The sequence below is a fragment of the Peromyscus leucopus genome, chromosome 4 (assembly GCF_004664715.2).
Source record: "Peromyscus leucopus breed LL Stock chromosome 4, UCI_PerLeu_2.1, whole genome shotgun sequence".
Taxonomy (NCBI): domain Eukaryota; kingdom Metazoa; phylum Chordata; class Mammalia; order Rodentia; family Cricetidae; genus Peromyscus; species Peromyscus leucopus.
The window spans coordinates 27826885-27849950 of record NC_051066.1 but is presented as its reverse complement, the minus strand read 5'-3'; the positions used below and the strand labels follow the sequence as shown (position 1 = coordinate 27849950).

Sequence of the window (23066 nt, the reverse complement as noted above, 5' to 3'; positions counted from 1 at the left end):
GGTTTTATTATGTATCCTTGGCTAGCCTGGAAGTCTCTCAGTAGATCAGGCTAGCCTGGAACTCCTTCAGTAGACCAGGCTGGCCTCTCACAGAGATCCACCAGATTCTGTTCAAATGTTAAAGGCAGAAGCTGCCACACTCTGCATTTTTTCACTTTCTTGATAGAATCTTTTAATATAAAAAAAATAATTGTGATAAAATCTATACGTTGCTTTTTACAAATACAGACTTTGTTCCCTTGTAAAACTCAAGTTCAGTTCAGCATGAGAAAGATCTATATACAAGGCACAGTAAAATATATTTTCCACTTTCCTTTTCATGAGGAAAACAGGATGGGCTGGACCAGATATTAATAGCCCTAATGCTGACATCCCTACATCAATCATAAAGACTATTACTATTTTCTAGGAACGGAAAAGTGAAAGACACTTGACAAGCATTTACCATTAGTCTAACAGGGACTGAAATGCAGACTTTGCTGAGGGGGGGGCTACAGATTCTCAGGACCAGATGGCACTTTAATCCCCTAACGACACAAACACTCAGATATTAATATGAAGGGTTTTTTTCTAGGACTCTGGTCACTTCTGAGTCCACTCTGCCTTTGGACTATTCTAGACATTTAGAAAAGACATTGTGTCTCCATTTTATGATGCTGCCATTTGAATATGCACGGCGGGCCCCATCCCTGAATGCAGCACTTTATGAAGAAGTACACACTCATTTTCACAGCTCTGTGACCTTTCATTTGTTATTTATGAGCTTTTGCAAATCTAATACGACTCTGACAGATTTAATTTGTGGTCTAAATTACCTTTGCATGAGCTACTCAGCTGCTGATTTTATTCCAATAGATTACTTGCTACATTCTGGAATATGAGGAAACACAAGTACTTGGAGATCTATCAGACATTCTCTACTGTGAAGACAGTTGAGAAGAGCTGCATTTGGTATAAATGGTGCCAGACAATATAAAGGAGAATTTCCACACCAGTCACAGATATAAAGGGATAGAGCCCTAACCCAGGTCAAGTTTCACAAATCTATACTCCCTCATCTCTGTTTTATATTGAGCCCACAAATAAGATCCTCCCACTCTTTAGACCAGTCAGCAGAAAAAAATCAGGGACTTCTGTAAGTTACCCTGACTGAAAACCCCAGTGCTACAGAACAAGAGCTCAGTGCCAAGCCAGAACACAGGCAACTGAGCAGTACAGAACCAAAGCAAAGTGAAAAGCATTCAGAAGCTACTCATTTAAATTTGAGATGCCTAGTGCAAATACAAAATGGAGTTCTGAAAAGTCATGATAGGTCTTGATTTAATTGTTAATATGTACAGAAGGTGATGTACATAATTGATGATGTAATTACCCAGAAGAGTTAATTCCAACGGCTGTATGTATAAACTAAAAGCATGCACTCATTGGCCTGAGTCACTTAAATATAATATTCAGACCAAAGGTAACAACTTCCTTGTGTTTGGGAATTGCTCAGATTAGGTGGTGACTTTTAAATGTGCTTAAGATTTCTTTGACATGTCTCTATTGTGAAGTAGATCCTACATCTTCTGCCCTTGAGTTTGAGCTAACCTTAATCAGTTGATCAGAGGGTGTAGAAATGACATTATTTGTGAGGTAGGTCATAGAAGACAATGCCACTTATATGTCGTATGCTGGGATTGTCATGCTAGAACCCTGTGACATCTGAAGTCAGTCTTGAGGGTGTGTTTCCTGCTTAACAAATCACAACACATGAGCCACAATCGTTACTGCTCACCGTCAGTGGGTCAGGAATCGGAAAGGGCTTAGCCTGTTCTAAGATCCTCTGTTTAGATGTGATCAGATGGTGCTCAAGCTGGGCCAGGGGGCAGAATGGTGCTGGAGCATTGGGACTGGCTGGGAGCTTCTCTTTCCATGAGTCTCAGCAGCCCTGGTTGGCTATTATGTTTTCTTTGCATCATGCCACCCTCATCACCAGTCCCAACGCTCCAGCACCATTCTGCCCCCTGGCCCAGCTTGAGCACCATCTGATTACATCTAAACAGAGGATCTTAGAACAGGCGAAGCCCTTTCCGATTCCTGACCCACTGACCGTGAGCAGTAATGATTATGGCTCATGTGTTGTGATTTGTTAAGCAGGAAACAGAGCAAAAGAGCTAACTAGGAATTTGAATTTGAGATCTCTTTCACATTGTTTGGAAGTTCAGCTATCGAAATCCAGCAGGCTGTAACAACAGCTGAGAAGGGGCCCAAGAACTGTCCTGTGTTCTTAACTGTTGGGGCCCAGATAGAACCAGTCTGATAACCTTGCTTTCAGGAATTTCAAGCCCACCCCTCTGCGGCGAGTCTCCTTTCACCTTTATTCTCACGCTGGTTCTTCCCAAGTGTGGCTGCTGCAATAGCATTCTATGGGAGCCTCTAGCCCAACTGCTCCAAAGCCTTAACAAAGCAGGAAGGTAGGTACATCCTTGGATCCCTAAATGGTTAGGGCAACTTGGTACTCCCATCAGAGAGGACCTTTATCCCTAGAACAAGAGCATAGTGTGAGATCCATCAATATCAAAGTAGTGGGGTATTGGTTTTCAAAAGGAATCAATGTACTGTGATCTGAAGAAAAATGTCTGGAAGCTGGGACATCAAATTCCTACTTATGTCCACTCTGATGTATAATACAGCATCTGGATAATGCATTAGTCTAGAATGAATATTTCTGCAAGAAAGTAGAAATAGTACCTTTCCATGTGATCTTTTCCACATTAAAAAAAAATTAGCCTAAAGCAATGATGACAATTTGAGGGGCATCCACAGCCAGTTCTCCTAGGAAACCCTACTTCTTACTGGAATGGCTTTACACTAACCTCAATCACATGCTGTCACTGGGGAACACCGTTAAGCACAGGTGACCCACACTACTGGCAACTGTTGCTGGATTCAGCACTGGACATGTGAGCCAACCAGGTCAATTAGTCTTCTCACACAGTTTTCCTTTAGAAAAGACAACAGCCCTCTCTGGAGTAAGAGACTAACATATAAAGCCTACGAATCTGTGAATGCTACACTCCTCTCCACTTGAAAGAGGACAAAGAAGCTGGCTGGCTGGCTTAGAGAGATAAGGAGAAAGTAGGGAGAACTCCAGTGATGTTCAGAGTTTGAGTCTGGGACAATTCTTAACTCTCCCCTTATAATGTAGACCTTCACTTTCTAGGCAAGAGATGCCCGTTGTCCAGGTTAGTTTAAAACTGAGATGTATTTCCTGTCCCTTGTAACCAAGAGCTATAATCCAAGAGTCTTCCTAAAGCCAAGAGTCTTCCTAAAGGGTCCTCCTACCACCTTAAATTTCCCTATGTAACTAATGTTTGTTTAACACAGTACAGCTTTAAGCTTGACCAGATAAACTTGAAAGCACAGAGGGATTTTTAAATGCCCATTATGGAGAACTAGCTGGAGATGACTTCTTTTGGATTTTATAGACACTAATGTTTCAGTTCCAACTTATGGCAAGAAAAATGCTCACATTCCTGATTTGAACTGAAGATTCATTTGCACAGAAATCAATACTTAAAAAAAAATGTGCATTTCTTTTTCCAGAGCCAATGGCAAGGCTAAAGTTATAGGAAAAAGCTGCCCTCCTGCTTTGTCCCAAACTCATTTAATGGTCAATGGCATCAAAAAAGCTTCAGTTCCTGCAAGATAAATGATGCCTGGGAAGTATGCCTGGCAATGCAGTCTCACATTAAAAGATGCTGAATTTGTTCTAGGAGCTGTTTCACTTGCTCACTGTTCCTACCAACTTGAAAACTTTTGAGAACTGATGATAAGGCGTTTTCAAGTACAAACAATAGGGAAGGGATGAATCAAAGTGTTCCCCACACAGGAATGGGCACTGGAAAAACTTCACTCTACTATCTTTTTTAAGCTACTTGGAAATAGGTGAAGGTTGAGAAATTTTTTTGTTTGGGTGTTCTTTCTATATGTTTAAAATTGTCATAGTTGCATTTAAATTTGTATGGGATTTTTATCCCAAAGACCTCTGAAATACACAGATATATCAGATGGCACTCAGAATCAATATGAAGTTATCAGTGCGTTAAATCAGGACAAGACATACCCTTATGTTCAAAATAACCCAGTTATAAACCCAACATTTTAAATTTTATTTTATTTTAGGTGAATAGGTGTTTTACCTGCATATATGCCTGTACACTGCTTGGGGTTCTTGTACCCACAGAGGTCAGAAGAGGGCATCAGACACCCTTGAACTGGAATTACAGCTGGTTGTGAGCCTCCCCCTTGAACTGGAATTACAGCTGGTTGTGGGCACTGGGAATCAAACCCCAGTCCTCCCAAGGATAATTCATGATCTTAATTGCTGAGTCATCTCTCTACCACTAATTTTGAGTGTTCTGAAGCTTCATCAACACGAAGAATGTTAGTCATGAGTTCCAAAGAAGAAACAGCCTTCTCTGACTCCATGGAGTTAGTTACACAACGTGAATCAGTTTTTATCATTAAGGAGTATTTGCACAGTATTTGAGGGCTGGTGAGATGTTGTTCAAGGATTGGGATGTGTTATTTCTTCCCTACCGCTCTTCCCAGAACCTCATGAATCACCACCACTCACCAGTGCTGACTGTCCAAAGTTCAAGTTGATACCTGCAGGCAACACCAATATTTTTACCCTCTTTCCAGAAACCTTCTTTTTGTCCTTTGTGTTAACTAAAACTCATCTACCAATGAGAATGAAGCTTTCTTTTTTTGGCTAACTACAGTGCAGTGCGCTCATCCTCACAAGTCCCAGGAACTCTGGGCATGTGACCTAGATGTCATTCCCTTCTTTAAATGCCTCACAAAGCATGGCTTTCTCTTCACAAAAACTCTCTTCCTTTCCTCAAAAGCTAAGCCTTCTGTCCTTACAGCTGTCACAGTAAAGGTAGAACCATGAAGAATATACCTCATCTCTACCCATTACTATCTTGTAACCTTGGTTCTTGGCCAAGATTGAAAAGCAGTCGATGCTCAGTCTTCACTCCCACCCTGCATGGAGCACGGCTTTGCCCATAGTTCCGGGAATCCTGACCAAGGTCTTGTTAAAATGATTGCTTCCATTCGTCTCTGACACAGCTCAACTTCAAGAATGAACTGCAGTTGCACGTTTGATAAGTATGGGGAGACCTGGGATTTCTTATAGGAGGAGAGAACCTGTCTTCTCATGGGAAAAAGAAAAAAGTTATAGCCAATATTAGAGTTTAGATACAAAATGTCTACAAAAGCGCATGTTGAAAGGTTTGATTGACAACAGATGGGCCTTAGGGAAGTGACTGGATCCTGAAAGCTCCGGCCTCATTCATGGATTCTGTGTATGTGGGGATCCATTGAAGGAAATAGGTCACTAGGGGCATGGTGTGAAGACAGCTTCATTCCCATCCCTACCTGCCTCTCTGCGCTTCCTAGTCACCATGAAGTGAGCAGCTCTTCTCCACCACAGACTTCCCCAATGATGCTCTGCCTCACCACCAGCCCAAGACAATGGCACCACTGACCATGAGGCATCTGAAACCACAAGGCAGAGGAAATCAGGATGCCTGTCAGGTGATTTTCAAAGGGATGTGTCACAGTAACAACAACCCACCACAGATATTGTCTTTAAAAATGGCTTACATTGTAACTCAGACTAAACCACTATTTTCAAATAACTGGATTCCTCTCTAGCTAACTTCTAAATCTTAACCATGCTTCTCACTTGACAAAGGACATGTTTAGGAAGCAGACTGTGTGGTACCCATCCCCCGACCAGGTCTCTGATACATACCTTCAGGTACATACCCTGTTAGTTTCTTTGCTTTGGAAAGGCAGCTGGGTTTCCTAACCTGTTACATGATTTGTTTTAAGTGCCTACATAAGACAGTTACATAAAGGAAGGAAGGATTTCATCACCCTGAGCATGAAGACAAATCAACAGTCAGTGAACTCCACATCCCTATTGTTGAGGTTGTAATCCTTCCTTGAAAATACACCATCTTCTTTTGCAAGTCTTTGTAAATAATGACTGCTGAAGAAGTGGATTCTTGTAGCAAAGGGGAACATAATAAGATTTTACATAGTATTCATTCATGCAGAAAAGGCTGTAAGGGTTATTAATAAAAGAAGGCTGTCTTTGATAATGGAATGTCTTTGTTTTGTTTTTACAGATAAAACAATTCATTTCTTAGGGTAAATCCCCTGAGTAGCCTCTGGTGGGTAAGGACATCCAGGCATCCAAACTGACCCCGACAGTCCAGCCCACACGGAAGGACCCAAGTGCTAGTCCCATTTTCTTCTTCTTAGTGCTGTGCTTCTACCTAGACCTCAGCTGTCTTCCCTGTTGCTACTTCCCTCATCCATCCATTCATCTGCTTAGCATCCTCCACCAAGCACGCACAGATCATGTATGTGGTTAACATTCCCAGGCTCCTTCACAAATTCCTTAACTCTGTTAGAAAAACCATTCAGTTTAGTCTTCAAACAAAACAGCCCATGAAGACAGATTGCTAAGAACATGAAAAGGAATGTTGATATCCATTCAATGTTAAAGAAGGAGATTGAGGAGGCCTGTGAGTTACTTGGTCAAGAATGAATATGAAGGCTGAGAGGGAGGGCATGCACCTGTAATCCCCATTACTAGAGAGGCTGAAGCAAAAGGGTAGTGAGTTAAAGAGATCCCAGGATACTTTCTACGACCCTCTCCCCAAATAACAAAGTGAGGTAGATAGGTAGGTAGGTAGGTAGGTAGATAGATAGATAGATAGATAGATAGATAGATAGACAGACATAAAGAGAGAGAGAGGAGAGAAAGGAAGGAAGGAGGAAGAAGAGGAGAAGAAGGAGGAGAAAGATGACCACAACAACCACGACAAAGACAACATGGTTTGATGTGCTGTCCCCACGGCCAAGGCCAAGGCCAGGTAAGATGTGAGATACCAGGCGGAGGAACCATGATAGGACTATACCAACCCTTCACAGACCCTCTGAGATGCATATCACAGGCATTGTCAGCAGAAATTCAACAAACACTCATATTCCTAAGTCTTCTCTGGAAAAAAAAAAAGATGGAGGTAGCATGGAGAGACACAGATGTCAAACAACCTGAGAGACAGGTGCTGGCTGTGGAATACCCAGGACTCTGATTCACAGGAGCCCATTGAAGCTTTCCAGGCTCTGACCAGACTAACAGCTGAGACCAAATTCTGGCTTCTGGAAAACCCTAAGATTCCAGCACTGTCCTTGAGTATGGATCTTGGAGGAGGAGACTGAGGTAGGTGTTCAATGGCAATGGGAACTGTTAGAGCTAGCCAAACAGGAAGTCTACAAGGCTCCTCATGATCTGCTTCCTGCCTGCTACTTCTCCCTTGACATGCCATGTGACAGAAGTTCCTCAGATTTCCAAGGTGAAAAGAAGACTGCTTCTTCCTCAATGCCTTAGCTTTAGAGGTCTGCCTTAGTAAATCTTGCTCTCTGCTTAATTCACATGTCACCTTTAGAAAGTCCTGTCCTGTGGGAGAAACAAGATCAGCACCTTCTCCATTACTTGCATGGTTTTTCTCTATTCACAGCCATTGGAGGCTTGTTTCACAGTCCTGAGACAGTAAGGGAAGCTGGATTTTTTTTACTTCATTTTTTTTTTTAACAGATTTGGGTTCAAATTTTAGCTCACCACAGGTTAGGACTATGACCTTGGACATACAACTTTTTCTTTCTTCGCCTTTAAAATGGAATATCATCTACCCTGACATCAACGTGGGTTAGGTTATTATGGATCGCTTCCTTTAATTACCATTATTAGCAACTCACATTATGATTATTAAGGTGATTGCGTTTCCTGCTTGATTATGACCTCCCTGAAGGCATCAATTTTATGCAGCATTTGGCTTCTTTTTACCTTTCCAGAACCAAGTCGGTAGGCTATATCTGAGAGCAGGTTTGTTGAATGAACTGATCCTGTATAGACCATAATCACAATACAGTAACTGTCTCCTATAAGCTTAGAATGAAGTGTGTGCATTCTGACTCATATTATACACATATGAATGATGTGCTACAGGAATTCTGAGGAAGGATGAATTTGGAGTTCCTGGGAGGTACCTGGAAAGGGTGACATCTTTTAGGGGCAGTATGGTGCTGAAATGACAGCTCAGTAAGTGAAAGACTTGCCCTGCAAGCATGAGGTCCTGTGTACAACACCCAGAACCTGTGGACAAAATAAGCAAGCCCTCTGGGTACTGTGAGTGTGCTTATTACAATGGCAGTACTGGGGAGCTCGGGACAGGCGGATTCCGCGAGCTTGCTGAACAAGCTTAGCCTATAAGACAAACTCCAGGCCACGAGAAACCCTGCCTCATAAACAAGGTGGATGGCACCCAAGGAATGACAGACACCCACTGTTGTCCCTGGCCTCCACATGCTTGTGAATACACATGCATCTGTATACAGCAGCAGCAAAAAAAAAAAAAAAAAAAAAAAAAAAAGGAAAAGAAAAAAGAGAAGAAATCAGTCTTTTAGATATCTCTCAATCCAGTCAGCTAATGAGCAGGAGTAATACCAGAGTAGCCATCTTGGGACCATATGCACTGTCCACATGCCCCTTCTTTTCCTTAATAAGGACCCTAAAGTGGTAATTTAGATGTTCCATGGAGAAGTCACAAAGTGTTTGTTTAAAGTGAGCTGGTCAAAGTTTTCAGGAAGCAAAGTATCATAACACGAGGTCCCGAGGGCTACAGGAAAAGTGAATCTTCTATCAACGAAACTGTGAAGAAGGAAAAGAAAACTGTGAGTTTTGCTGTCACACCTGACTATAAAAGCTATGTCCCGGTGAGGATTTTTCTTAGTTCTAGATGGAAAAGGCACCAACCACAGGGTTCTCTCCTATCTGTGGCCTCAGATACCCCTGTGCATCTTGGAATGCATCTCTGGGGTTAAGGGAACAGCACTGTGCCCCAGGAGACACCTCTCTTCATGAAAGGCTCCAGGTTAACCCAGTTCCTTGACTCCATGTCCTGTCCCATCTGAGATGCAGCAGTGAGGATGACAGATGGAAGAGGAGGCGAGGAGCCTGGCACAGCCCGTCAGCCTGTGAGCTCTTCCAGCTGCCTGTGAAACAGCATTTTATCTCCTTCGCCTGCTGGGCCAGGTGCCTGCCTACATCTGCTGATGTAGCTCGGCCACAGCCAAACAACCCAGGACCCATTCCATTGTATAAAGACTTGGATAAATCTCTGGGATCCTTCCAATAACTAAGTAAATCTACTAGCACTAGGACACGGGAAATGAGAGGGAAGAGGAAAGATGCTAAAATTCTATTACAACATGAATGAACCCAATGGACTTTACATCAAGGAAAAGAGACCTGGATCAGCAAAACACAATACTGCATGATCTCAGGATAAGCATAATCTAAAAAATGTGAACTCACAGCAGCAGAGAGGAGAATGATGGTTGCCAGGGGCTGTTGGTAGATGGGGGTGAACCAGCAGCTGCTGGGCAAAGTGCAGAGTCCCGGTTAGACCAGGGGAATGGACTGTTCAGCAGGGTGAGTACAGTTGATAATATTATGTTGATATTTATAAACTGGTTAGAAAGTAGAGCTTAAGCATTCTCAACACGCACACACACACACACACACACACACACACACACACACCAAGACATGTGTGTGATGCAACAGGTTTATAGCCATCAGCCTGATTTAATTATTTCACAATATATACACATTCTAAAAGATCGCATTATGTATCATAAACATATATGACATAAAAATGAATGAATACGTTGTAAATACATAAATAACAGAGAAAACTTTGAGACCTGCCATGGCCGTGGGGGGGGAGTGGAGGGGAAAAGACCCTGGATCCGGTGAAGCTTAGCCTTCTGTGACCCTAAGTACATAAGCATCTGCTGGAGCTCCGCCCCTCATTCTGTGGCTGTAAGTTTGTGGTTTTGTCCTTAAGGACCGCCCCACTCTAAACATCTGGACCAGCGGATCCTGGCCAGAGGAAGGCAAATGAAATATTGCCCATTTCTAATAAGAACTTGCTTCACTAGGAGAGAAGGTCGGTTAATGAACAGAGCTCTGTGATGCTATTCTGCTTTTACCAAACAGAATTGTAAGCGAGGGAAAGATGGCATGCTGACAAAGGACGTCCTTCTCAAACCCAGGGAAGTGGAACTGGGGCACAGAAAACCATCAACCATACAAAAGCCCTCCTCTGGACGCTTCCTCACACACCGCTCGTTGGGAAACCACCCAGGACCACTTGAAGGAACAGTGCTGGGACTCCTTAGCCAACAGACAACAGAAGGACCTAGCTCGACACAGCTTGTCCGTCAGCCAGCCTAAGAAAGCACAGGGAAACACTCCGTTCCATCACACTAGCTGGCCCAGTGGTCGGGGACTAGACAGTCTCTTCCTCCCTCTGCCCTGGAGCTGGACAGGAGGTCCCAAAGGACACCAAAGCTACTTCTCACGGCCAGAAGCCAGGCTGGGCAGGAATAACTTGTGGTCTGAGGGCTCTCCTCTACCTTACGGTTATCATGAGGACGGTGTGTGGAAGGCAGAGGAGTGTAGGTCTAAGAGCAGGTGCTCTGGAGCCATTCTCTAGCCCAGGCTAGACTTTGCTACAACTCTGTCAGCTCGGGTAGGTGTCCTACCCCACCCTGTGCCTCAGTCTCATCCTCTTCAGAAGTGAGAAAGCACAAGCCAAAACTCCTATGGCTCTCATAGATTAGCAGGGGTAAGGAACTGAACAGACTTGGATCAATGCTGACACACGCTCACCGGATAATGGAATTCTCAAAGTTGCCTTGGGCTGTTGAGGAAGGCACCTGGTTACCCATGGAGGTCAATGCCCGGCTGGGAACTGTTGGCTTTCCCCTCTGGAAGCGGCCTGTGACAGGTTTCACAGAGGTGTTCAGAAGCACCAGGTTCAATGGAAACATGCCAACATAGACAGAAACAATTTCTACCAGCTTTTTCTAGCTTGCTCTAGGCTAAAATCAGCATCCTTTGTTGAGGATGAAAATACAGGGCAAGTGAAATAAGGCAGATTTAGGAAGGTCTAGGGAGAACTTTCCGAATCTGAGAATGCCTTTTCCTTAAAGTGAGAGCGGCCTCAGGCACACAAGCTGTCTTACCATCAGTATAAACTGATTAATGCTAATTAAGATAATATTTATGCATATACAGAAAACCCTTTATGCTCCTCAATGCATAAAGCCCACATCTAGCTTTAAAGCTAAACAAAAATTGGCAAATAAGAAATAATACATTCAAAGGAAATAGATTCATTAAATACAAAGGAAAATAGCAATGGCTTGTTTATTGAGCAGTTAGTTACTAGTGGGCTAAGAAAGATGGAATGTCACTGTTTCAGCATTATTTTTTATTTTACTTAGAAAAAAATGGTAATTTCACCCAACTCATTAACTGCAAAGCACTCTGGCAAGTGATGTCTTTAATCTCCGCTACCCTTATAGACTAGGCTTATTTTTTTTTGTTGTTGTTTTTGTTTTTCAAGACAGGGTTTCTCTGTAGTTTTGTACCTTTCCTGGAACTCACATTGTAGACCAGGCTGGCCTCGAACTCACAGAGATCCGCCTGCCTCTGCCTCCCGAGTGCTGGGATTAAAGGCGTGCGTCACCACCACCCGGCTTAGACTAGGCTTATTATAGCTCTACTTTACAAATGAATAAACTGGGACACCACAAACACTGCACACACTAAGGAGCTGGTTCAAGGGTACCGGACGCTGCTTCAGTAAGCTCTGCCCCTAAGGAAATAAAGTATCTCAGGGAAGGGATGATGGAGGAAGTGCAGGAATGAGGTAACGTTTCTGGTAGTCGGTGGACAATAGAAGGGCCTGAAGAACTATACAGCGCCTCCTGCTGGAGGGAAGAGATCACTGAACATACTTTGACAGTTTCTGACTGTTTTTGTTCCGAGTTTAGCAGAAGAGAGACTTGGGTGGCATACCTGGAAAAATGGGGGCTGGATCTGGTGGGGAGCAACAGTTAGGTAAACATGTGAAACTCTGGCAAGGGGAGAACAGAGAAAAGATGAGGAAAGGGGCGTGAGGAGGAGGGGAGAAGGGCTGTCAAGCGATTTCTACGATTTCAGCCTGCTAACACTGTCACCACCGGGTTAACATGCGGTGCGTCCCTGCTGGTAAGATTTAGCCATCAGCAATCACCCCTGAAAGTAAGGTCCAGGCGGTTCTGATTGCAGTAAAGTTTAGGAAACTTTAGGGTGCTTTCTCAAGTTGTTAGTAAGAGGAAACAGCCCCAAAGGCCTTCTGTTCTTTCACAGGCCCTGGCGAACATCACCCCGTTCCCAGTTCCACTTACTACAGGGACTATTGAGCTGTCCAAACCGGGACTCCGAGAGCCCTTTCTTCCACCTCCACTGTGAGTGATGGTAACTGAGGGCTAAGACTTGGTGGTGACTTGAAATTTTCCATCCTACCTGACTTTCTTACCGCTTTCTCTGATGTTATTCACAGAAGAAAAAGGCAGGCCTGGGGTGGGTGCAAAGGAATATACAGTAGTGTGGTCACCAAAACGAAGGCAGGGTCACGGTGCAGCCATTTTGAGCACACTCTGTAAAACTGGGGCAACCTACTTCCAGCCTACTACCCAACAGTCTATGTAGCTACACAGGATCACGCAAGGTCTCTTGTGAGCAGAGGGGAAAAACCCAACGTGAGTGTGTGGTGCAGAGAATTAGAACCAAGAGGCAAAGGAACTAGGTTACAGGTCCTAAAAGGACTTGGACCTGATATGACTCACTTCCAGGTCCTGCTGTTTACTTCCACAGTCCTTAAGTACCCAGGCAGCTTGTGCATGCCCGGAAGAACCCTCAAGTACCCAACTGACCTGAGTGTGCACAAAGCTCTCAAGTACTCAGCTGGCCTGAGTGTGCACAGAGCCCTAAGTACCCAGCTGACCTGAGTGTGCACAGAGCTCTCAAGGACTCAGCTGTCTGAGTGTGCAGGGAGCCCTCAAGTACTCAGCTGGCCCGAGTGTGCACAAACACTGGTTGTGGGGGGTAACAAATGCTGTGAGCCTGTGTCCACAACCACAGCAGATTCAGCAGTTTCTACCAGGGCTGTCGTCAATGATAGGCGTGGCCACCATGTGAACTACAAGCTCTATGACTGTCGAGCAACTGTGTTGTTCACTGGAGTTTAATTCTACTTAATTGTAGTTTAAGTTAAAAAGCCACATGTGAAAAATAAAAACCACATGTGGCCAGTGCCCACGGCATTCAGTAATAGAGCTCTGAATTAATAATAAATGAAGAAAGTCACTTAAAATTGTGACTTTGGAATCAATTGGGACGAAGGTGAAGTAGAATGGTTATTACCTAGCTAAGTGCTCGCACGTGGACATTAATTAAATCAGAAACACCACACAGCTGTTCTTAAGGGTGTTCCTCAAAGTTTGATCAATTTTTCCTGGTGTCAAAGGAAGGTAAGAAGACCTAGGGGTCAGCATTTGAGGACTGTCACCAAAATTTTGTGCTCGCCTTTGTAGCCATGGACTACACGACTCAAATCTGAATACATTGGATTCTGTCAATTATCAGGTATTTTTTAACCCTAAGTTAACCAGATGCATAAACTAAGAGAGAGAAGGGCTAGTCCAGCTGTTACCCGGGGACAAAGTGGTAGAGTTAAGGTCTGGAATCAGGCATCCTGGCTCAGTTTTTCTTGGATGTGTCACTAAGAATGTGTCACTCCAGGGGTGTAAGCCCATGTCTTCTTGCTGATATAACACAATACCAACGACTGGGGAATTTGTAAGTGACATCTATTTAGATCACCGTTCTGGAAGCTGGGATGTCCCAGGGCATGGCTACAGCATCTGAGGTGGACTCTGATGTTACATCAGGACATGGAAGAGAGTGAAAAAACAAATGAGCACATGTAAAGAAAGGGCAAGCCACATTCATGGCACACCATCAGTCCATCCACACAGGTTATCTTAGTTTCTATTGCTGTGATGAAACACCATGACCAAAAGCAACTTAAGGAGGATAGGGTTTGTTTTACTTACATTTCCATATCACTGTTCATCGTGGAAGGAAGTCAGAGCAGGACCTCAAACAGGGCTGATGCAGAGGCCATGGAGGAGTGCTGCTTACTGGCTTGCTTCCCATGGCTTGTTCAGCCCGCTTTCTTATAGAACCCAGAACTGTCAACCCAGGGATGGCACCACCCATAATGGGTTAGGTCCTCTTACATCAATCATTAAGATTAAGGAGATGCCATACAGGCTTGCCTACAGCCTGTTCATTCATTTGCAGGCATTTTCTCTGCTGAGGTACCCTTCTCCCAGATGACACTAGCTTGTGTTAAGTTGACATAAAACTAGCCAGGACACAAGTGTAGCCCTCATGATCCACTCACCTGTGAAGGTCTCACTTCCCATTACAGTATGGTGGCAATGACAATTCATCATTGAGTCTGGGAGGAGGCACTGAAACTACACTAAGAGCAAAGTGGCCATTCATCTCTAGTTAGTATAGAGAAGGCAAGTGAACACTGGGTACCAACAGGAGGATGAAGGAGACAAGGCAAAGTGAAACTTGATGCTCTGGAGTTTCAACCTACTAGCCTGTTTTCCCCAGACCATCACTGAGCTTCCATATCTTTCTCAAGTCACTAAATTCAGTAGGATGACAGTGGACAGGCATGTAGGATAAGCAAAATTGAAAGATGTAGAGGGAAACAGTTTCATTATATGTGGGAAGTTGACCTCAAGCTAACACAGTTAGCTTGGGTGCAAAAATCTTATCTTCATAAATCAAACTACAGGTTATTTTATAGAGCTAAATCCCATGTCAATCCCTACCCATTACCTACTTTAGACAGTTCCAAACTTGTATGGTTGGAAAGAATGCTAAGAAGTATCCTTGCAATTTTAACATGTGGTCTATTTCCTATCATCTTCCTAAACTCCTCAAATAGTGAGAGGAGAATAAATAAGCAGACACTGGTTTATATGGTTAGACTATTAAGAGTTTTAGCACTTTCCCTCAAACTGTGTTACACAGTGATAGTAAGTATAATCCAGGATGTTTGGTGTCCCTGCTTACAATCAAGAGAAGATAAGAATGCTACTTGAGGGGGCTGGAGAGGTGGCTCAGAGGTTAAGAGCACTGACTGCTCTTCCAGAGGTCCTGAGTTCAATTCCCAGCAACCACATGGTGGCTCACAACCATCTGTAATGAGATCTGGTGCCCTCTTCTGGCCTACAGTCATACGTGCTGTATACATAATAAATAAATAAAAAAAAAAAAAGAATGCTACTTGATCCTTTCTTATTGTAAGCTTTGCCTATACTTCATAGAGTTGGTCTCTGCTTCCTGTAAAACTGTGGACAAGGTTCCCTCTTTGACTATTTAAGACATTGCAGATCCAACATCTCCCAGTAGCAGCTCAATGCCTGTGGATAGAAGCTTCCAGGTCCATTATTGGTCAAGAGAACTCATTCCCTTCATCATTATTTATTCTGTCTAGTAAGTATTCATCCTTGTTCTAAGTTCTAGGGCTACAGAGGAAACACAGCAGATGAAAGAGGTATTTGATGGTGTGCTTCAATCTATATCTGGCTAAGCCAAGCTCTGAATCTTTGGAAGAAAAAATTGGTTCAATAAAATTAATATTAGGGTTGAGCTCAAGAGCCAGTTGATTAAATACTGCTCATTAACATTTTTGGCTCAGCACAGCTCAACTGTCTTTTAGAGGCATGATCACTGAGAATGCTTTAAAATATAAGAGCAAAAAATACAGCAGATGGATTTCTTTCAGATTACCTGGCAGATCTCAAAATCCCAGGACTGTGCTAGAAAGGCATTCCCCCAAGGCGTGCGATTTTACCAATGCTACTTTCTAAACGCTTCTGAAAACAGCCCTTTCATCAACATTCCTGCGGCCAGCACTTGGCTCTGACCCCTTACCTTTGCTTAGACAGTGTGATAGCTTCTAGACCGCTCTCAGATTCTGGTTTCTTGTCTTTCTGATCTTTCAATATTAAAACAGAGATCTACTAATGTGGCTTTACAGCTGGAAACCAGTCTTCAAGTCTGACTGCTTACAAGATATCGTTTAAATTCTTTGCCATGGAAATGCAGAGCTTACAGCAAGCCCTGGGAGAATCACCAAATAGGCCGCTGGGATTCTGGAGCAGTCGTGCCAAGTGGTAAAGAAGTGTGCCCCATTGGAGAGTCAGTTCCTGGCACACCTCTGCTCCTGAATCCTGTGAAAGAGAATGCTTGCTCATAAGATACCAATACTATTTAAAAAGCTCAATGACATGCTAGAGGATTCAAACCAAGTGGGGCTCAGCCAGTGATCCCTATGGTTTGAAGACTGATTGCTTAGGAGGCATGAGATCCTGCACACCACAGCATCTGCCTAAGGCCTACTTCATAGAAAAGAGACACAGGATGGGGACCAAGTCTGTGTGATTCATTCTGGATCCCAAAGTGCACTGCCCAGTGATGGCTGGCATCATAGAATGCTAGACCAGCCTTCTAAACATCTTGGCTCATAAGCTACCAGTTCCTCAGATGGGATCAGGCACTGTCCTTCAGAAGGTGTGAGTGAGGCCTCTAAATAATGCAGTGCCCAGAGTAGGAAGAACCTATGGGCCCCAAAAAAGAGCACGGGAGCCAGTGTGGCTTCTCTTATGGACACTCCCATTGGCCGATAAGGGATGTTTCACTTCCCATCCACAAAACTCTGCTCTGGGAAGCTGCAAGTCCACAAGGGGTATATTCTTGCCACTGGACATGACAAGGGTCCCAGGGGAAAAGCTATAGATGCCACAGCAGCACCAGCCTGAGCTCTTTATGCCCAGGGACCAAAAGAATAAATACCATACTGCAGGAATAACTGATCCAAAAGTAGCAAGAAGAGGCTCCATTTCACTCCAAGATGATGTGGGAATAAGTAACAAACCCATTGTAACTGGCAACATCCAGCACAGCTACCCTAGCACAGGAAAGGCATGGCCACAAGACTCCAGAGCCTACGCAACAGATCTAATAGGCCTGCCAGTAAGACCTACCAAGGTGATGATTAAGGATGGGTGAGCTCAGAATTGACAGTGTGAGACCCAAAGTTAACTGCAATAAAGGGAAGGATGGCTTGTCCCACCCAGCTGAAAGCAGCAATCCATTGAGACACAGGTGGCCATGCTTCTTAAATGTGAAAGCAGAAAAGTCTGCAAGACTCATGGGTGCAGCCAGAAGTTTTCCTGTGTCCTGCCCAGTCTGCAGCCACTCAGACCCAAGTAAACACACAGAGGCTGTTCGGCCATTAGCACAGGCTTACTACTGACTAGCTCTTACACTTAAACTCAGCCTATTTCTGTTAATTTATATGTCACCACGTGTTCTGTGGCTTTACTTGTGTGCCATTACATGCTGCTCCCTGGACAGCAGGCTGGCATCTTCTGACTCAGCCTTCCTCTTCCCAGAATTCTCGTTGTCTGCTTATCCTGCCTATACTTCCTGCCTTGCTACTGGCCAATCAGTGTTTCATTAAACCAGTGTACAAAAGGATTATCCTGCAGAACTTGGGATGAAATTCAGCAGCTGGGACAAAGAATATCTTGGATTTCTTGTTTCCAAGGGGAACAAATGAAACTATGGCCACAGCCATAGTACTTGAAAAACCATCACCACTTGGATACCAAAGCCACAGATCCCACAGGCTGCTCCAATTCATTGCCTAAGCATGTTGGGTCCATTTGGAGTAAAATGGGCCTCCTCTGACAGACAACACCAGCTCAAGGACTCTTACATTTACAGTTTAACAACAGATCCTTCAGCCTAACTCTCTTTCTGCCTGGTTCTCTGCCTCCTTCCCTCTTTCTCAAGGGTGAGGCTCATACTGCAGTCTGACAGCTCCCCCAGCTCCATACCACCTCTTTCAGAGATGCTTATCCTAATCCGTCTGTCCATCTCAGCATGGTCCTCCCCGTATCTACTACCATCTCCAGGGGCATTTCCTCTGTTTCCTATCCCTCTGCTAACAGTGTGCCCACAGTCACCATACTCATGCACCAGGAGCTTTCTGCAACCAAGCCTGGGGAAACGTTTACCATGCCCTCTGTGAGGAGGCCCTCCCGTCCTTCTCTTCTCAGACTGACGTTTCCAAGCTAGTCAAGCAGTGGACTTTGGCCTGGCCTGCTCTCCCATTTCTGTTTATGTATGGTCAGTTCAAGAGATCTGCTTGCCTGCAGAACATGGATTCTTCCACACCCTACATCAAGTCGTAGGGCTCCATATGTTCTACAGATGTGCATCCACACAAGGTCTCTTTCCCTCTAGATAACAAAAAAATCAAGAGCATTACTCACACAGCCAGTAATTGGGAAACACACCTCATGGCATGAATACCAGCTGCCATGAGGATTGGTAAGGAAAGTTCTACTGAGGTTTTAATAAATATCAGAAATTTAAGTGTGGGGGGGGCAGTCCCTACATTTTTAACATTATATATTCATTCAAACTTAAAAGGAAAAGCAACCTGGGGACATACCAAGTATAGTAGAAGACACTGAAAGTCTAAGTTCATAGGGTGCTTCACACCCCATTTCCACCACACACTTAGAGGGCAAATGAGTTACTGGCTTTCTCACCAACAGGAGCTAACATAGCTCAAGCACTGTGCAAAGTAGTAAAAGTCTAGATTTGAATAAGAATCATCCCTCTACTTCCAGAAAAACAGTAACTTACTAGGAAAGACTAATATGGAAAAGGCACAATTCTATATTATTTGAGTAGATTTCATTAATATATTTTTTCTATTAAAAGCAAACATCTTGATTTCTCTATTTCAAATAAGCAAAAATATAACACAAGCAAAAAATAATGTTTCAAGAGACTTTTACACTATTCCTTGTCAGTTTGCAGGATTTTAACAGATGAACTCTTATCATTACAAAATTATAGAATGTAGGGATTGGGTTACCATCTTAGTCAGCAAAGTACCTGACTTGCTAGCACAAAGACCTGAGTTTGTTCCCAGAACCCACATACAGAGCCAGGCATGGTAGCATGCTTGTCATCTCTGCGTTGGGGAGGTAGACAAGTTGTCCCCGGGGGTTGCTGGCCAGTCAGCTTAGACTGCTTGGTGAGGTCCAGGCCAGTGAAAGACACACTCCAAAAACAGTAGTAGACAGCGCCAGGTGAACAGTACTTGAAGTTGTCATCTGACCTCCACATGCTCCTGTGTGTGCGTGCACACACGCACGCATGTGCACACACACACACACACACACACACACACACACACATGCGCACTCACACTATAGAAAATAGGTAAGAGTTTAAGAAATGTGTATACTGAGCATTTAAAAACAATAGTAGTGGGGGCTGGAGAGATGGCTCAACACTTAAGAGCACTGGCTGCTCTTCCAGAGGGCTTGCATTCAATTCCCAGCAACGACATCGCACAACTATCTGTGATGGGATCTGATGTCCTCTTCTGCATGTGGGCATACATGCAGAGAGAGCACTCATATACATAAAATAAATAAATAAATAAATAAATAAATAAATAAATAAATAAATAAATCTTAAAATGTAATAGTGGCAAGCATTTAATAACTAGTGCAATAAATGTATCAATAAAGTACCTTCAAAAGCACAGCTCATCCCATCATCCTGACTTTCTGATCAGCACTGCTCTAAGATACAAAACAGAGAGAAGAGAATCTAAAGCTCAGTCCTGCTTCTTAACCAAGCACCTGTCTGATCAAAATTCTATCATCTACTGGGTCCCATCTCTGCTTACTCGAGTGGGAAAAAAATAAAACACACACAAATACAACACCACCCATTTCTAGAGAACTGTTCACAGATTCTGAGATTCCTGGAGACCCAGCTATTCATCATAAAGTGGCAACTGGCCAGCATGAGGCCCCTCCCATATATATTCACACGTGCAGTGACCTGCAAAGGTCATACAGTGTGTCCTCAGAGTGTGGTGTGTGGACTGAGCTCAGGACGAGGGTGGACTTGGCAACTGTTCCGATCCCCCAGAGGTGTCCTTCACTGAGCAAATCAACTCCCAGGCCATGCCTGGGCTCTACAAGCAGATATGTGAACTTCACATCCCTAAGGACCCTGGCCAGCACGTTAAAGACACCCAAATTGAAACTGCTTCGTGTCCGTGAGTATCGGGAGAATTTTAACAACTGGATTAAAAGGCCAATCAATTGGTAAATCCCCAGGGGAAGTGCTAATGCCAGGGAATAGATTAACCGTTAACTGATTTCAAGAGCAAATGGAAAGTGCAAATCTCAGAGAAACGAGGTGAGAAAGAATAAGGAGGCAGAGGGAGGAAGAGTGGAAAGACCAGTGAGCTAAGTCTGTAACACCGCAGAAAATAATTCTCCTTTTTTCCCATTGCCTCCCCTGCCCCACACTTTCTGTTTTCTCTATGCAGATAAAATGCAGGCTGGTTTAGCCTACGAGCGTATTTCTTATCAGTCTATGCCGTTTGCATTTTCTTTCCATGAACAAGTATTCAAAGATCTATGAAAGGTTTTCTGCAGGATATGTTTAATTCCAGGCCAGCTTTCCCTACTATCTAGTCCATTTCTTGGTCAAATACTTCTACTGCCAATCATTATGTAAGCAAGTCAATTTATTTCAAATTATATCCCACCCCACACTGCCAATCCACTTACTAGCAAAATGGATTTGAGAAGGCCTATAATAAAAGATTCATAGTAAGGCTGTTAAATAAAACAAGCAAATAAAATGCATGGAAAGGAAGGAGAAATAAAAGGCCCAGGCAGGGTACTGACTGTGATTGAGCAAGGAGCAGAGTTCTAAGTTTCTGGCAGAAATAGGAGAAGTGGAAACATGATGAGACTATCATTCTTGTCGTCTGCAAAAAGATGTGATGCCAGTTTATCAAAGGAGACATTTTTACCAGGTGCTGAATTCTAAAGCGACATTCTGTCAGACACGTTGAGAACATCTTGATTTTATGGCTGTAAGTCTAGCCACTGGTTCTCAAATTTGACCCTGAAGGAGAAAGCTTTTATTACAAAAGTTGGCTGTTCCCACTCTCAAAAATTCTGGTCCAGAGGTCTGGAGGCTGGGGGCTGAAGCTATCTATGCATTGCGGACAGGCTCGCTGATGCTGCTACTGTGGGATCACACTGACACCCTGGGAACCAAGACTGCCTATCCCATTGTGCTACTGGTAATGGTTCTGTACTGGCTGGTTGGTTTGTCTGTCTGTCTGTTTGATTTTTTGATCAACCTGGCACAAGGTAGGATCATCTGCACAAGGATCCTTAATTGAGACAATGCCTCCATCAGATTGGCCTGTAGGCAAACCTGTGGGACATTTTCTTGATTAATGATTGATGTTGAAGAGCTCAGGCCAGACACTGAGTGTTACTCCTGAGGAGGTGGTCCTGGCTTGGATAAGAAAGCAGGCCAAGCAAGCCTTGGGGAGCCAGCCAGTAAGTGGCATTTCTCCATGATTTCTGCTTCCGTCTTTGCCTAGAGCTCCTGCCCTGACTTCCCACAGTGACAGCCTGAGAGGTGTAAGATGAAAAACAAAACAAAAACTTTTTCTTCCCCAAGTTGCTTTTGGTCATGGCGTTTTATCACAGCAATAAGAATGTTAAGATCAGCTGGGCGGTGGTGGCGCACGCCTTTAATCCCAGCACTTGGGAGGCAGAGCCAGGTGGATCTCTGTGAGTTCGAGGCCAGCCTGGGCTACCAAGTGAGTTCCAGGAGAGGCGCAAAGCTACACAGAGAAAACCTGTCTCGGAAAACCAAAAAAAAAAAAAAAAAAAAAGAATGTTAAGATGGGTTCCATCTTCTGCTGAAGACCTGGAGAAACTCTTAACAGTGTCATTTCAGGTTATTGTTACTGAACAATACCCCCACACACACTCCCAGAAAATGCATTTCTAATGCTAGGGAGTCAAGCATGCTCTTCTTATGATCTAATCAGAAATTAAAGAAGGAATCTGAGGATGAGCATATATATGACCCTTCTTAACACACCTCTGAGCCAATAGTGGTTAGACAGATGCTCATAAGATAATTTGTAAAATATCGATTCATTAACAATAGCCCCGTTTCACCCATAAAGCTGCTTTCCTGACAGCATCCAAAGTACATTATAATTCAGTTCCAAAATTAAGAATCAATGATCTTGGGCCAGCTCAGCATGTAAAACTGTTTGCCACCAAGACTGACTCCCTGAATTTAACTCCTCTGGAGCCTTACATGTGGAAGGTAAGAACCAGCTCAGAAAATTATCTTCTGACTTTGGTGTGCATGCACACACACATTCATTCACACACACACACACACACACACACACACACACACACACACACACACACACACGAACCAGATGCCTTTGGAGAATCTGCAATCTTTTTTGTTTCTTTTCGTTGACTGGAGAAGGAAGATCAACTGTTCCAAGACCCTTTTCTGGAGGAGAGTTACTTTCAAGACAAACTGCATCATTTGTCTTCCAGTATCCCTGGGTAAGGGACACCTGAGCCACAGCACTCAAGTCCACACCTGAGACCACTTGTCCCTAAATTCCACTTAGTCCACAGCTGTCAAAGGCACTTGGTGCCACAGGAAACAAGGAGTACATTTAACAGTTGTACCCAGATACAAACCACAGACAAAACCCACAAACATTCCAACACTCTCAACCAGCCTGATTTTTAAAATTAAAAACACTCAGAAATAGCCAGGCACAGTGGTGCAAACCCACAATCTCAGCAATCAGGAGATTAAAGAAGAAAAATGGTGAGTTTGAGGGCAGACCTTGAACTCCCCTGCCCCCTGGGGCAGAGGGGCACCTCAAAAACAAACCAAGCCAATACACTTGCAGATATACGCATTTACCTCAGAAAAGAATGGAATGAAAGAATTTCTAAAAGACTACAACCTTTCTAAGGTCTTTGAATTTCAATAACTTACTGAGTTCAACACATCTTAGCTAAGCCCCTACTGTCTGTCAAGTACTGGTTCA

General features: G+C 43.7%; 1 protein-coding gene across 2 annotated transcripts in view; it reads right to left on the bottom strand.

Moving 5' to 3' along the window:
• Lypd6 (LY6/PLAUR domain containing 6) overlaps positions 1–23066 on the bottom strand; it is a 125572-nt gene that overhangs the window by 35663 nt on the left and 66843 nt on the right. The window contains exon 2 of one of the 2 annotated variants that reach the window (XM_028878812.2): positions 5431–5550. The exons of the other annotated variant lie outside the window; for it this stretch is intronic. The gene's annotated coding sequence lies outside the window, so the exon portion shown is untranslated. The remainder of the gene's footprint in view (positions 1–5430; positions 5551–23066) is intronic. 2 annotated transcript variants of the gene reach the window in all.